The sequence below is a fragment of the Zootoca vivipara genome, chromosome Z (genome assembly GCF_963506605.1).
Source record: "Zootoca vivipara chromosome Z, rZooViv1.1, whole genome shotgun sequence".
NCBI classification, from domain to species: Eukaryota; Metazoa; Chordata; class Lepidosauria; order Squamata; family Lacertidae; genus Zootoca; species Zootoca vivipara.
Window position 1 is genome coordinate 40,583,115 of NC_083294.1, and position 16,785 is coordinate 40,599,899.

A 16,785-nucleotide genomic window follows, 5' to 3' on the forward strand; every position below is an offset into this window, starting at 1 on the left:
TACTAGACTTTTCGATATTATTTTTCAAGTTCTTACTGTTCTGATGACCCCCCCCCTGTTCTCTGCATTAATGCTGTGACTTTTTTTAAAAAAACATTTTTTCTTTTTTTTCTTTATTAGAATATGCTCTGTGACTGCTCAGGAACTGAAAGGTAGGACATTCAATGTGTCAAATCAACTGATTAAATACATAATAAATGACAAATGCAATCTACTGAACAATTTAACTGGCCAAATGTGCCATCGAAAAGATAGTGTGAGCATAAACTCTCCTCCTCCTCCTCCTCCTCCTCCAAGAAATTCTGAGCCACCAGGAGTGTCTCCATTGTTAATTTAACATTGTTAATCTGAAGTGAACTTGTTGAAACTTTAAATTGCTAATACATTTTACAGTGCGGAAAGATACCAGCAGAGAACTCTGAAGCACTAACAGAACCTCAAGGTATTCTCAGGCAGCTTTTGATGCACTGCCGAAGGAAGGCCTGTCTCTATATTCTCCCTTTAAACATATTATGGATGCAAAGTATAAGCATTTCTTAATGCAACTGGTGGTCTCACAATGCAATAAGGGTTCTCTCTGGTCCTTTCATGGTTGGGAACATATAAAATTACTTCTTGAAGCCTGCCCAAGAACTCAAACTTAATTTACACAGTATTGAAAACATTACAAAGCATAAATCAGTTCAATTTTTAAGTCCCTGTACGATATTTTCAGAATGGCCAAGTTTCCTCATTTCACATGGATTCCCTCCAAAATTCTGCCAGCACTCCTGGAAATCTTAATAACTTTGGAGAAAGAACAGGTTCTCTGTGGAGTCTCAGATTACGCAGTTTTCCTCCTTTCCAGCAGGCAGGCCTCTGATAAATATGCAGGAGAGAGGTAGGGAAATTACTTCATTTCATAGCGTCCTTATCAATTACCAACATCTAGACACCCATTTCTGCTGCCAGCAACACCCACCCCACTCACTCCTAAATGCTGGTACTTCTAAAAACCCAGCACGATGCAATCTCTTCCACTCGACCCCTCCTTTGCAGAAAGAAATCAGTAACAGAAAGTGTAAATGTGTTAGTGAAAATATTCAGTGGGTTGGCTTTTGACCCATTTCTTCAACATTAGGAATGACGCCAATGCTACATTTTACAGATGTAATGGTTTGGCTCAGATTTTGTGGATATGAATGAATGCCCCCAGATGCCCCACCCCTGGATGACCTCCAGCTCAGTCTAGGAGAGAGGAAGTCATACACCGGAGATTTAGTGCTTTTGTTGAGTTGGTTTAAGAATCCAAACTTTTGGCTGTTTATATCTCCACTTTAGCTAATATATTTCAGATACTTGGGGGGGGGGGGAGAGGAATTTAACTCTGCACACCCATTCTAGATATTGTCAAGGGTACCATACATCTTCAGAAACTGCCACGTAAGACTATGAGCTATACTTCCTTGCTCTGTTTATCTTTATCTTCCTTCCACAGTTGTTTCATCCAAGTTAGTTCCTTCTTCAGCTTGGTAGCTAAGTGGCAGAGTACCTGCATTGCATGCACAAGGTCCCAGGTAAAATTCCAAGCATCTCCAGGTATGATGGGGGGAAAGACTCCTGTGCAAAACCCTGGACAGCCACTATCAGTCAGTGTAGGCAATATGAGCTGCATGGGGGCAAGTAACAACTCTCCATGCTCTTAACAAACTGCTGTTCCCAGGTTACTGAAATTCTATGGTTTAATATCAACCATAAAAGCATAAAATATATCAGCGGCTACACTGTGAAATAAGGTCTTTCCTTGTACTCAGAAAAACTGATGGATTAATCAATTATATAAGGGCACATCTGCACTATACATATAAAGCTGTATCATACTGCTTTAAACAGTCATGGCTCCCCCCCAAAGAATCTTGGGAACTGTAGTTTGTTAAGGGTTCTGCGAGCTGTTCAAAGACCCCATTCCCCTCTCAGAGAGGATTAAGAATCAATCCCTATCACCAGGGAACTCTGGGAATTAAAGCTGTGCTTGGGGGACAAGGGTATCCTAACAACTAGCAGCACCCTCAACAAACTGCAGATCCTAGGATTCCTTGTTTAAGGGGTTCCAGATGGGACTTCAGTTCATTATTTTTCCAGTTTTAAATTCAGTTTGCTACATTTCTGTTCCAATTTGCAATTTCATTTTTTTAATAATAAAAAAGCCTCAAGAAAATTAATCAGGATTTTAGTGCAAACTTCTTCTAATAGAATTTAGTATGCAGTTGTATTTTGCAAGCTATTTTCCCCAAAATAATGTGTTTTGTATGTTATTTTTCACATGTTTTGCCCTAATATATGCAGCTTTGGGCAGACTGGTTGGTTGGGAACCTGCTTCGCAAAATTTCAAAAATTGTGAATTTCAAACAGTAGCTGTAGTTTAGTATGTGCATTGGCTTGAAAAGTGCAAATTAGGAACTTTTTCATTAGATTGCAAAGAAAACCATTTTTTCCCTCCACCCTTACAATTGAGGTGCCACAATGGCACGAGCCCTCTCTCCTTTAGTCACCCACTTCACTTCAGACAGTGAGGCCATCAGGCAGAGCACTTTTAAATGTTGCCTTATTTTTAAAATACTAAGCAACCAACCCTCCAGCCCTGTAGGCAACAACCACTGGAGGAAAAGACCAATGCAAAAAAAAACATTCTCCTTGATGTGCTATGTTTCTACATGTGGGGATTTTTCAAACATTCAAAAATGGTATTTCACAGTGCTTTTTTGGTTTAAGAAAAAAAAGAGAGGTGCCAGTACTCACTATGAAGTTGCCACAGTAAGTGCCACACTTTTAACACTTTGGGGGAAAAGTACGTACGCTTGAGTGCCCCCAGAAAAAAACCACTGGTATCTCCTATCATCAGACTGAAGTGGCACAGTCCAGAGCACTCTCCCACATTGTATAAAACTCAGGATTCCCCAGTCTGGTTCCCTCCTGATGTTTTGAACTGCCATTGGCCATCTTCTCTGACCCCAGGCCATGATGACTGAGGTTGATAGAAGTTGGACCCCATCAACATCTGGAGGGCAAGCCTGATGTAAGGAAGGGCAGTTCTCTACCCAGCTTGTGGAAAGACACCATATAACCCCTCCCTCCTGCAATATGATCCATATGGGCACATGTGTAGAAATCTTCCCTCCCACCCCCAACCTCTTGAAAGGGTTGACCTATGTGCATTGGAATGTATAATGGGGACCACTGTTAGCAATTTAAACAAATATATAGCACATTGTAATTTGTTTGAAAGTGAGGGGGGGGGAAGAGCAACTCAGCTCTCTTTATTTGCTTTCTATCCTTCACCATTCTTGAATGAAAGCATTTTACTCCACAAAGTATCCAGTTCAGCCAAGAGGCCCACATGATCAGTTACCAATGACTTCCCTTGGCATCAAAAAGCAGGATTTCCCCATAGGTGTTTAGGACTGTTCATTGTCGAATGCCTTTTTACAAGGCTGTTATTAACATTACACATTTCATGGGTGACTGAAGTCACTCAATCCCCTCCATTGATGTTTTACAATACACGAGGGCCCATTATTAATAGCCTAGTAAAATAATACACAGCCTGTAGTTATCTTAATTCAATAGCCAGTAACAGGCCAGCCTACAGAAAGCCATGTCAGACCCCTGGGTTTCCTAAGCTCTTTGGAATGTAGGAGACTTAAAAAAAACAAAACCCCAAACCTACCAGATATTAATGTTAGTTGCAGAAGGCAGCTGCAGTACAATGAAGAATTGTGTACCAACAGAGGGAATCTGTTTTCCCCTAAGTGTTAATGTAAGAATAATTCTGGAGCGAGGGGTAGGTCATGTCTAGAGCAAAAGCATATTCCTGCAGCACATGGTTAAACTCCAAATTATATTATTATTGATTTGTTTGAAAGATTCATATACCTCTCAATCAAAGAACTCTCTCCAAGCAGCGTAAAAACAAAATTATAGAAATAACACACCTAAAAAGCATAGCTAATTAACAAAGAAACAAAATGCACATAAAACCATCACCATTAAAGTGCAGATGAAATTGTTAAAACATTTAAAACATGTATAGGTTACTAAGCTGTGTCTGGGTCACATTTAATAAGATATAAGATATCTTTATTGTCATTGTCCCCTTGCGGGAACAACGAAATTACATATGGCTATTTGAGCTATTCAAGAAGAGGCAAACAAATAAGCCATGAAATGAAGATAATCTTAATTTATTTATTTTTAAAAAGTAATATTCATACCATGTGGCAACCTTTTATTTTCTCCCTCTGTTCCCCATGTTGCCACTCTGAAAATCATTATTTAATGCAGTCTGTTATAGCTCCAGAATGTCACGAGTGTATTCAATATCTTTTATGTGCTTTACAAGGTTATTAGAGAATTTATTTTCTCTTTCCCTTACAGATCGGAAGGGTGGGCAGTGATATATGAGCGCTCCCACTTTATTTATTTGCCAAACTATTCCAGATGTGATCCCATCACTTATCCAGTGACACATCGAACCTGCTATATGACCTTTACAATGACCTCTTTACAACATTTGCCTTCATGCTCTTAAACTTATAACAGCTTAGTAGGAGCTGAATTTTGCTGGGAGACAAGAGAATTGATTCTTCCATCCCTATTGCCTGCATTGAGGCTTTTATTTATTTATAAAAAAGCAAGAATTCCTCAGCTGCTATTGGAAAACGAAATCCAGGTGGACTGCTAATCCTCAGTGGTATTCCCCCAACCCCCAGTCAACTGTCTGAAAGATCTCTCAAATATTAGCCTGCAGAAAACTATATAATCTCACAAGGTTGGAATGTGACACCTTCAACTGGCTAAATTTAATAGATTATATATCTTCCCCATTGGCTATGTACTGACACTACAGAAGATGTCTAAAGATACCGTGTCATTTAGCTTTATGCACACCATGGTAAAGCTCTCACTGACATTTCACCTAAACTGCAGTTGGAAGAAAATGGGAGGATAAACAGAGCACATACCAGTTTCATACCCTCCAACATTTCTGTGTTTTAAATAGGGATGTCCATAATGATAATTATGCACGGACAGGCAGAGTCCCCCCAACCCCAGGCGACCCCCAAGTAGAATAATGACTCAAGACAATGTGCTATGGGATTAAAATTGGCCACAACTTTATTAAGTTTCAGATGTAGGGAGACCTTGGCTCAGGCGCTGGGCATTTATCCTTCCCATTCCCCAGCTGGGGATCTAGGAGACATCACGGTTATCCAGAATGTGTGGGGATTGGGTTGGCTCTGGAGAAAATATGTTCAAGCAGAGAGCCCACCCCCCCCGTTTTGCCACCATTGCAGGGGAGAGCAATGACAACCTCTCAGGGTATGGCCAATGCCTCCCCTCAAGATCCCTTTAACGGGGAACCCTAGTATCACTGCCGCAAAGGGGGAATGGGAAACAGCTCCACCCCACCCCCCATTTAGGAAGACAAACTAAAGGATTCCACCCAAGGCCTGAAACCACCAAAGTTGTGACGTTTTGCTACAGGAAAGGTGAAACCTGCCAATGCAGGGAAATTCCTTTCCGGCCCTTCAACAGTGACCCTGACGTAGCAGCACCTGCATACCTGTGGAGAAGAGGTTAACCTGCAAAAGAAGACTTAACTGGGGGAGGGGGGGTGGGAGAATCTCTGGAGCCAACTGATGCTTTGCAGGTAAGATTCACCTCCTGTTGACTTCCGGTCTGCCGCGCTGGCAGAGAGGCGCAGAAACCTTGAGCTCCGAGGTTTCTGGCTTAGCGGCGGGGGGAATTCCATGGGGGCGACGCGGACCCCCATAGAACCCCGGGTCGAGCGTCCCGGGGGCAAAAAAGCTCAGCAGAGCTCCAGGAGCGACTCCCTCGCTGCCCGGTAAGCTCGTAAGAGCCCCGAGAGCCAGCGGAGTTGCAGTCGCGGGAGCCATTTTGAGCACCAACGTTACCTCCACGAAGCAAAGCACCAAGCCTACAGCCTGCAAGCGTCGGATTCTTTCCTTTAAAAAAGAGAGATTTGGATTAAGTAAGTCAAAAATGTGTGAATTGGACTGGGTAATTGGCGCTGGGAGGAGGCTTAAAAGGGAAGTCAGCCCCCCCCCCACTTGAGTAATGGACGATGCAGTAAAGCTGTGGAAAGCTCAGAAATTTTCTTTTAAAAACTTTTTTCCTGATGCAGAGTAAGGGAAAAAGATAAAGTGTGCATAAATCTCTGCAAAAGACTGTGATTTGACAAGGGGAAACCCCCCGTGAACTTGGACTCGGGTCAAAGGAAGGACCGGCTAGCCGTCTTTATGGCATCACAATAGAAAGGAATGTGATTGTCTGTATGAGTCTGAGACTGAGAGCTGCAGACAAGTGAAAGAGGAAGCTTTAAAAATAAATCTCAAGGCTACTCAGTGCTGAATTTGAGACTGAATAATAAGAGAAAAAGTAAAGAAATAGAGGTTGGATCCAGTTCAGACGGGACTTCATTCTTTTTATATTTGGAAAATATAAAACAAGGACAACAACAATACCACTTCCTGCTCTGCCACAATTATGGAGGCGGAAAGCACCAACAGGAAGGAAGAGAAGGTTCTGGACTGTGAGAAGAATGGTACACAGTGGGACTTGATTTTGATAACAATTCTGGAAATGACAGAGGAGATTCGCAATCGGATAAGAGGACTGATGAACTAATAGAACTGAATTTTGAAATAGATGATCCATATGAATACAGGGAGGAAGAAGAGGGAGAAGAGGAAGTAGGACTAGGGAAAGGACTAGAAGAAGACGCATGCTGTGATTTGATTTTAGGCAAAATTCTGGAAATGACAGAGAAGAACTGCAATCCTGAAGGAAATGCAGTAACTACGGAAGAGAAGACTGCAGAACCAACAGAACTGAATTTTGAGATAGAGGAGGAGGAAGAAGAAATCACTGTTTCACCGGTGGGAGGGGTGGAACAGTGAAGGGATTCGATTCAAAAGTCCCCCAAAAAAGGGAAAAACAAAAAGGTTGTTACCCCAGTGAGAGAGGGGGAGAAGGAAGTAGGTGGGGCAGAAAGAGAATGAGATTGAAGATAACTTGTTGGGAATACAGCAGGGGGGACGGGCTGAGCAAAGTTTAGACTGGGGCAGAGCAGGAGTGGGGTGAGGAAGAATTGGGGTGATTTTTATAGGTGGATAAAACATGGTCTGAACTCGGAAAGTATTAAGGAGCTGGCTGAAATCTCTGGAGACATCGATTCCAAGGAAAGGGGGTAGATTTAGTTTCGAGGGTGGGAATAAAAAGGGGGAAGAAGATTTTGAAAATTAATTATGAATATTTTTGGGTAGAGAATATTGGGTAATAAAGGTAAAGAGAAGTGTGAAGGGTAAATGATTAAAAGGAAGTTTTAAATCGGGAGAAAGAATGTAATTCTAGATTTGGAAACTGCAACGATTAGTTATTAATAAGGAACTCAAGAAGGGGAAATGAGGAAGTCCGAAATGTTTAGATTAGAAATTGGATAATATGATTATGTCTTTTTTATTTTTATTTTGGTTTTTTCTATTATTCTTCCACTTTTCTATATAAAATGAATAAGAATTATTTAAGAACAAGGTCATGAATTGGGAGATAGGACGTAATTCTATGATGTTTAGCTAAGATCTGGAAATGGTAAGAGTTAATTATTAACAAGGACTGTAAGAAGGGGAAGTGAAGAAGTTTGAAGAGATAAGGTGTGATAATATTGTCATTTTTGTTTTTGTATTTCTGTATCTCTTTTTTAAACTTTTCTTTTTCTCTTTTTTCTTTTTTCTCTCTCTATGTAAAATCCAATAAAAATTATTATTATTATTATTTTTTAAAAAGATTCGCCTCCTGTTGTGTGGGCAGGGCAGTCCCTCCCCTTACCCTGGCAACGCCTCCCCAGGTGGGATCGGGCGATTGGCTGAGGTAGGCGGAGACGTCCAGTTATCTAGCCTGGGGAGGATGAAGCCAGCCCGAACTACCAGCAGCTGCACTGGGATCCAGGGGGCGGCATGCGACCACGGAAAAGACGCCCCCCATTTTATGTGGGGAGCGGTCATTACTCTTTATACCCCACACATCTTACTGGGTTGCCCCAGCCACTCTGGGCAGCTGCCAACAAATATAAAAACATAATTAAACATTAAACCTAAAAAAAAAAATCTATACAGGATTGCCTTCAGACAGCTCGGGGGTTGGATAACTCCATACCCTCCAACATTTCTCCAATGAAAATAGGGACATCCTAAAAAGCGAGACATTCTGGGGTCAAATCAGAAACTGGGACAGCTTCTCTAAATCAGGGACATCCCTGGAAAAGCACACACATGCCTATGAATGCTTTATTAACTTGTGTGGCCAGGAACTCCAACTGAATAGGAACCTGCTGTATACTGCACCATACCATTGGTCCATTTACCTCACTGCTGTCTACACTGACTCTCAGCAGGTCTCCAGGATTTAAGATGAAGTTCTCTCCCAGCCCTGCCTAGAGATTCCAGGGATTGAATCTGGGACCTTTGCATGCAAAGTGGATGCTCTACCATTGAGTTATAAGCCTTCCTTATAATGAAAAGTTTTAGGCAACTATAATACCAGGTGTCACCACCATTTCAGCAGACATTCCTCTTCCCTGATCTTTTTCAAGGAATCATCCTTCATTTTGTTATTTCCTACCACACATTGCCAGACATGAGAACTTTTTGAAATTCAGTTCAGCCACTGCCCTTGCAAGGAACGAATAGACTGACAGATGATGCTGAAACTGAAGAGGGGAGAGAAAAATAGACAACGGGGGGGGGGGGGGAAGGGAAAGTAAGCAACAAATATCCACCCATGAAAGGAAATAACTCACAATAAACATTGCAGCAAATAATAAACCATTGGAAGAAAGTTTGACATGGCGTTTGGAATGAATCCAGCTATTCCCACAGCATAGCACCCTCGTGGGGGAATAAAACTGCTTAGAGCTGCAAAACTAATTGGATTAATTGGCCAGATTGATTAAAAAAATATTGTCCCTTGATTAACCTGGAGGCACAATTCAAATGTTTTAAGAATTATTTTTATAAGAATCACTTTTTTAAAAAAATGCAGATTGCAAGGGGCAGCTCAAAAGTAACACCCTTCTTGTAAAGAAAAACAGAGTGATAATGGAGGGGAGTGGATATTCTTAGATGGATGAGATGACGTACGCATGCATCCTCTAAAAAACAAAGTATGCATTTTGCTTCTGAAGTATTGCTTGAGCTTATGTGCAAATTTATTCTGATTAATCAAATAAACAGCTCTAAAATTCATATGATCTATCAACAAAGATTTCGTCAAGTGATGGCTCCTAATAATACATTGCTGAAATGAATTACAATAAGCAGGAACCATTCACCAAGTGGCTTATGCTAGCTTCCCAGCAAGGTTGTTGCTGCCATTTAGTGGGAGTGGGAGGTGGTGGGAATGCCCAATGTGGTGCAGTGAATTAGCAAGAGTGCTAGGTTGGCTCTGCTGGTGCGCACGAACAGCGGAAATCTCCCTGTTGCTCTAGAAGAGTCTCAGAACCACACCTCTTGGGAAGATAGTGTAGTGCCACCATCCCACCCAACGAGCCACATCTCATAATAATCATGGACAAGAGTCACTCAGTCTGAAGCTTCATTGATAGCAGTGATAGGACTGCCATCTAGCTTTGAAGGATGATAAAAGACTGGGGGATGACCCAAGACTCTTGGGCTTGATTTGTGGAGAAAGAATTTTGGTGCAAAAAAAGAGAGTCTTGTCCCCCGAAATAGTCACTGTGCATTTTTCTGCAATGTTTTGCTGCTGCTTGTTGTGATTGAGCCAACCAGCTTTGGACACATGCCAACACCATAAAGCCAATTCAGACTGATGGCAGTGCTTCCTGTCATCTTCTGAATGTGAGGGCATTTTCATCCTGCTTTGCAGTCTTTCCTAATGATCACAGAGATCATTGGGGTGCGGGGGGGGGGGACAAACTTTTTTAAGAAAAAAAATCAGTTCAGAAATCATCCTCAAATCACCAAACTGGATAGGGTGCTCTACAGCATTTACAAAAACCTACTCAGTGTAGCTTAGCCCCTCTCAATGTAGAAGTGCTGTGAAATATAGATCCCCTGCATCACAGCTGCCTTAATGCTTTCAAAGTGCCATTTGGGAAGGCGCATCTATGTTGCCCTAACTTAAAGCCGTTGCCTCTTCTAAAGCACTGAACTGAGCCAGCTCCAAACAGGCCTCCCTTATACATGACTTCCTCTCAGGTGTTAATTGCTACTCTTCCTGAACTTTTGCCGAACTATGCTGATTAACTCACTTCAACCTTTTCTCCTCACCCTCCTATCGAAAGTTGGCATTCGCTGATATAATATCTTGGAAATGTTAACTGTTGCTGGAAATGTTTCCTATAGAGAGCTCTTATTGAGAATACTGCCATTTGGATGGCCTGTGTGACCCAATTTGCTATGAGCTCCTGACAGGCCATAACACAGCCAAGGAGGCAACAGTCAAGAGGGTGCTCTATCGTGCCTTGTTACAAGAAGTCCAGTGCTCTCAACTGTGCCGTCAATAAGAACACAAGGGTATAAAATAACAGACTAAAAGTGCACAGTAATAGATATTAATCTTAGAGATGATGGGAAGGGTGGTTGAACTTTTGCTCAAAGAACATTTGAGTATTTTGAGCAGACAGCTCCGTTCTGAGGATTCATAGCCAAAGTTTTCATTACATTTATTCTGTCTGTATTCTACCAAAAAACAGACAAACCTGGGGGTTGAGTTGGATGCATGAAAAATCACTCAGCAGTTCGTATCATTACTGTTTCTTTATTATTATTATTTATGTCACAGTGGCCGGAGCGGACTACTTCAGAGTAACGACGCTACGCAGCTCTGCATTTTATTCTTTTATTGGTGCTGCGTATTTACAGTGCTAAAGTCATTGCTATTTACACGGAGTGATGTGATCAGTCGGTTTCAGAACCTCCTAATGGCTTTTGGCGCGTCTTTCTCCAACACAAAAGCTTTGGCAGACCCATCCTCTTTCCCCTCCTCTTTCTGCGTAGTTCTGGCGTTGGGGGGATGGGTCTCCCTCCCTTATTCGCCCCTTCCTGTCCCGCCTGGGACCCTGGCTCCTCTACCTTGCCTGAGCCTCGGACCCGACTTCCTGCTTCCCTACTGGAATCGGAACTCTCTCTGCTTTCCCCTGTGCTCGGTGATTGGCTTGAACTCAGGAGGGGAGGGACTTCGCGATATCCCCTGTCCCTCACATCCACCCCCCTCCCAAGCTCTCCTTCACCCCTCCCCAGGTCCCCCCCAGGTGTCGGTGACGACTGGAAGCCTAAGAACTCAGTGCTTTCCGAGCCCGTTGGTGTGAACACCTCCCCCCAGTCCTGCAAGCCCCCCCTTCCGCCTGGGAGGATGGGAATCCCAAAAAGTCCGTGGCGTCAGAGCTGGTGGGGGTAAAAATGTTCTGCCAATCTGCTCCTTCCTCTGACTGGGTGGATCTCGGTGACACCCATACCTCATCCTCTGGTTCCTCAAACTCCGCTTCCCAGCGCCATGGTGAACTGCTCTCCCGTGCTTCCTCCCCCTCCCCCTCCCTTTCCATGTGCCAGGGCTTGGGTCTATGGGGAAAGAGGGCGTGAAATTCTTCTACCAGGAATTCCTCCTGTATCTGAGTGGCTGGGACCCATTCATTCTGGGACGGTGGAGCATCCTCCCATGCCATGAGGTACTCCAGTCCCCCCACCCCCCACCTTGAATCCAGGATGGCCGTGGCCTCATTGAGTTGCTCCCTGCCTTCCCTCTCCCCCCCTCCCTCAGGGGTTTGTTCGCTGTCTCGGAGCCTGCTGCTTTCCCTGTACGGCGACAGCAGCGATCTATGAAACACAGGGTGCACCCTCATGTCCTCTGGCAGTGCCAGCCTGTATGCCACCGGGTTTACCTGTTGCGTGACCGTGAAGGGGCCCAACCTTCTGGGCGCCAGCTTTTTGCATCGCCCTCTGATGGGAAGGCCCTCCGAGGACAACCACACTTTGTCCCCCACCCTAATGACCTCCCCCGGTCGCCTGTGGCGATCTGCCCCCTTCTTGTACGCTTCCTTGGCTCTCTCCAAGTGTTCTCTGAGCTGCTGGTGCACCGTCTCCAGTTCCTCTGCCCAATCCTCAGCCTGTGGGCCCTCCTCCTCCTCCTCCCCCTCCCTCTCTGGGAAAGATCTGAGGTCACGCCCGTAATTGGCCTTAAAGGGCGACACCCCTGTGGAGACGTGCACCGCATTGTTGTAGGCAAATTCTGCCAGTGGCAGGCGATCCACCCAGTCCGTTTGCCGCTGGCTGACGTAGCATCTCAGGTACTGCTGCAGAATGGCGTTGACCCTCTCCGCCTGTCCATTGGTCTGCGGGTGTCTAGCCGTCGACAAGCTGACCTCCACCTGCAGGAGGTTCATGAGCCGCCGCCAGAACCTGGAAACAAATTGGCGGCCACGATCCGAAATAACCCTTAAAGGTAATCCATGCAGTCTGAATACGTGATCCACAAACAGTTTGGCTGTCTCTTCTGCAGAGACCGCCCTGGCACACGGTATAAAGTGGCACATTTTGGACATGAGGTCCACCACCACCAACACTGCGGTCTTGCCCCTGGATGAGGGCAGGTCTGTGATGAAGTCCATGGACACTACTTCCCACGGCCTGTGCGGTGTGGCTAAGGGCTCCAGCAAACCTGCTGGTGGCGCTCTGACCACCTTTGCCCGCTGGCAGGTGTCACAGCCCCTTACATAATCCCTCACATCCTCCCGCACCCCTGGCCACCAGAAGTGTCTCATGACTAGGTGAGTGGTTTTATCCCTCCCAAAATGACCCGCCGTTGGGTTGTCGTGCATCTGCTTGAGGACCGTACGTCTGAGCTGGGTGGTGGGCAGGTACAGTGCACCCTTGTAGAAAAGCAGCCCCCTGCGTTCTGCAAAGTCTTTTGCCTGCTCCCCCCCCCTTCTCAGTTCTCTGAAGATGCGGTTGGCAAATTCATCCGCTGCCGTCAGTGCTGTGAGTTCTGCCTCGCTTACCACTGCTGCTCCGCAGGACCAAGCTGACGGGGGGAAGATGTGCCTGGGTGCCGGTGGCGCCTCCTCCTCCATGTACTCTGGCTTGCGGGAGAGGGCATCCGCCCTGACATTCTGCTCTCCCGGGATGTAGTGTATGGAGAAGTTGAAGTTCGAGAAGAACTCTGCCCACCGTATCTGCCGCTGGTTGAGCACCCTGGCAGTTCTCCAGAACTCCAGGTTCTTGTGGTCTGTGCACACCTGGATGGGGTGCTTGGCGCCCACCAGGAAGTGTCTCCAGTGCTGGAACGCAGCGTGGATCGCCAGCAGTTCCCGATCAAACACCGTGTAGTTTCGCTCTGGCTGGGTCAACTTCCTGGAGAAGAAGGCACAGGGTCTCCACTCTCTGTTGGCGTCCAGTTGCAACAAAATGGCGCCCACAGCTTTATCAGAAGCATCTGTCTCCACGCGAAGGGGCGCGTCCTGAACCACGTGGAACAGGTTCTGGTCTGAGGCGAACACCCTCTTGAGGCTTTCGAACGCTGCTTGCGCCTCTGGTGTCCACCTGAACTTCTGCTTGCCTCTTAGGCAGTCAGTGATGGGAGCCGTAACGCGAGAGAAGTTCTTGATGAACTTCCTGTAGAAGTTGGCGAAGCCTAGTAGGCGTTGGGCATCTTTGCGCGTCCTGGGGCTGTGCCAGTCCAGGATGGCCTGCACCTTGTCCTTGTCCATCGCCAGCCCCTTGTCTGACAGCTTGTAGCCTAGGAAGTCCACCTCCTTGGTGTGAAACTTGCACTTCTCCAGCTTCACATACAGGTGGTTCTCCTTCAGGCGCTGCAACACCTCCCTGACATCCTTCACATGCTGCACTGGGTCATCGGAGTAGATAAGGATGTCATCCAGGAAGACCAAGCATTTCCTGAAAAGGAGGGACCCCAGGACGTGGTGCATGAAGGCCTGGAAGCATGCTGAGCCCCCTTGCAACCCGAAGGGCATCACGAGATATTCAAAGGAGCCCAGAGGCGTGAACATCGTGGTTTTCCATTCATCGCCTTCCCGGATCCTGATCAAGTTGTACGCCCCCCTCAGGTCTAGCTTGGTGAAAATCTTGCCCCTGCGTGCCGCTGTCAGGAGATCATCCACTCTGGGCATGGGGAAAGCCACTGGCTCTGTCACTGAATTCAGTCGTCTAAAATCCACCACCAGACGGCGCTGTTGCGTGTCTTTCTTGTCCACCCAGAAGACCGGGCTGCCCCCTGCTGCCTTGCTTTCTCTGATGAACCCCCGCTTGAGGTTCTTGTCGATGAAAGCGCGCAGATCCTCCAGTTCCTGGTCTGACATGGCGTACAGCTTGGCTGGGGGTATAGTTGCCCCTGGCACCAGGTTGATCTGGCAGTCAAAAGGCCTGTGTGGGGGTAGGTGGTCGGACTCCGCTTCGCTGAAGACCTCCTGCAGGTCCCAGTACGGCTTGGGTATCGCCTCACCCCCTTTGACGTGCATGGTGGCCACCGTGGCTATCGGAGGCCCCTCCCCTGGTTGGTGCTGCATGCAATGTTCCAGGCAAAAGTCCGATCCAAAAGTGATGCATCTTTGGTGCCAACTGATGGAGGGGTCGTGGCGCGCCAGCCAGCTCATGCCCAAGACGATGGGGGGGTCTGAGATGGTGGTGATGTTGAATGCCAGTGTCTCTGAGTGCCTCCCCACCGTCATTCTCATGGGGGGGGGGTTTGATGAGTGATGGCCCCTCCCAGCAGCTCTCTGCCGTCAATGGTTGCCACGTGCAGAGGAAAATCCAGCTGCAGAAGCTGGATCTGGTGCTCTTCTGCAAAGTTTCTCGAGAAGAAGTTCGCTGACGCCCCACTGTCAATTAAGGCGAGGACTGTCAGGGGATAGCCATTTGGGAGCGTGAGCGTCACTTCTAGAACCACTCCTGCTCTGGGAGGGGTGGGCTGGCTCTGCTCCTCTCTGTGCGGGTGGGTGGGCTGGGGCTGTTTTCTGCTGACTGTGCCTGGCTGCTGCCCCTTGTCTCCTGCAGCCAGGCTTTCCCGTTTCCCTGCTGTGGTGCTGCGTCAGTGGGGGAGGGCACAACCGTTCCCGCCTTTCCTTGCCACTCCCTGCGATGTGGGCAGTCTCTGACGAGATGCTGGGGGGAGTTGCAGAGAAAGCAATTCCCACCCCTTCCCTCCTTGCGTCTTGGCGCCGCTGGGGTTTGAAAAGCCCGCGCGCGCGCGCTATCAATCTGCATGGGTTCCTGGTCCTGACTGGCCCCAGGCGTGGCTTGAAAGGGTTGTTGGGGGAGTGGCTTCTCCTGCGACCGTGGGAACCAAGCCCGCTTTGCGCGCGTTGCTTGCTTGTCGCTCCACCGGGATTCCTGTCTCACCCCCACCGCCAGAGCCGCTTTGCTCAGCTGATCCATATTACTGGGCTTTGGACCTCTTGAGAGCTCATCCTTCACCTCCTCATGCAAACCCAAGTAGAACGCCGCTTGCATTGGGGGCGACTCAAGTTCCCACCCCAATCTGTGCACCAGCATGGTGAATTTCGCCCAATACGCGCGAACTGTCATATTTCCTTGGCGTAAATTATGCAGTTCCTCCTTAGTCTGGTCCATATGACTATCGGACGAATACATCGTTTTCAAACCTTCTAGAAATAGTTTGACATTCTTCATGCAAGGATTCTTTGTTGCGATTAACGGTCTCAGCCACTCCCTGGCTGCCCCGGTAAGGTGCTCCACAATAAACGCTACCCTGTGCTCATCATCAGGGAACTCAGCGTGGTGCAGCTCAAGAGCATACACAATCTCAGTCTCAAAGCCCTGATATTCCCTCGGGTCTCCATTGAACTTGCTTACTAGGGTCCCGGCTCTCCTTCCTGGCAGCACTTGGACTTGGGGTGCCCCTCCCGCCTTGTTTTTCTCTGCATCCAGCTTGTTTTGGAGGTCTACCGCCACCGCCCTTAATTCCTGCTCTCTTTCCTGTAGCGCTCTCACCTGTTCCGCAAGTTGTAGCCGGTCGTCCTGGACCTTCCTAGTCTCTTCTTTAGCTGCCTTCAATTCCCCCTGCGCCTGCAGCGACAGCTGCTGCAGTTCTTGCTGGGCTTGCTCCGCGATCTGCCGCCATTTCTCCGCCTCTGACACGCTCATCCCGGCAACTCCAAAGTAGCCCAAAAAGGATTAGGAGGTTGCTGTCACAGTGGCCGGAGCGGACTACTTCAGAGTAACGACGCTACGCAGCTCTGCATTTTATTCTTTTATTGGTGCTGCGTATTTACAGTGCTAAAGTCATTGCTATTTACACGGAGTGATGTGATCAGTCGGTTTCAGAACCTCCTAATGGCTTTTGGCGCGTCTTTCTCCAACACAAAAGCTTTGGCAGACCCATCCTCTTTCCCCTCCTCTTTCTGCGTAGTTCTGGCGTTGGGGGGATGGGTCTCCCTCCCTTATTCGCCCCTTCCTGTCCCGCCTGGGACCCTGGCTCCTCTACCTTGCCTGAGCCTCGGACCCGACTTCCTGCTTCCCTACTGGAATCGGAACTCTCTCTGCTTTCCCCTGTGCTCGGTGATTGGCTTGAACTCAGGAGGGGAGGGACTTCGCGATATCCCCTGTCCCTCACAATTTATTATTATTATTAATTATTATTATTATAGTCTGCCTTAAATGGAAAGCCTGGACTTTGAAGTCATCTTATTTTATTTGTTATTTGTATTATATTTACTGTTTTTAATTAGGTTTTGTA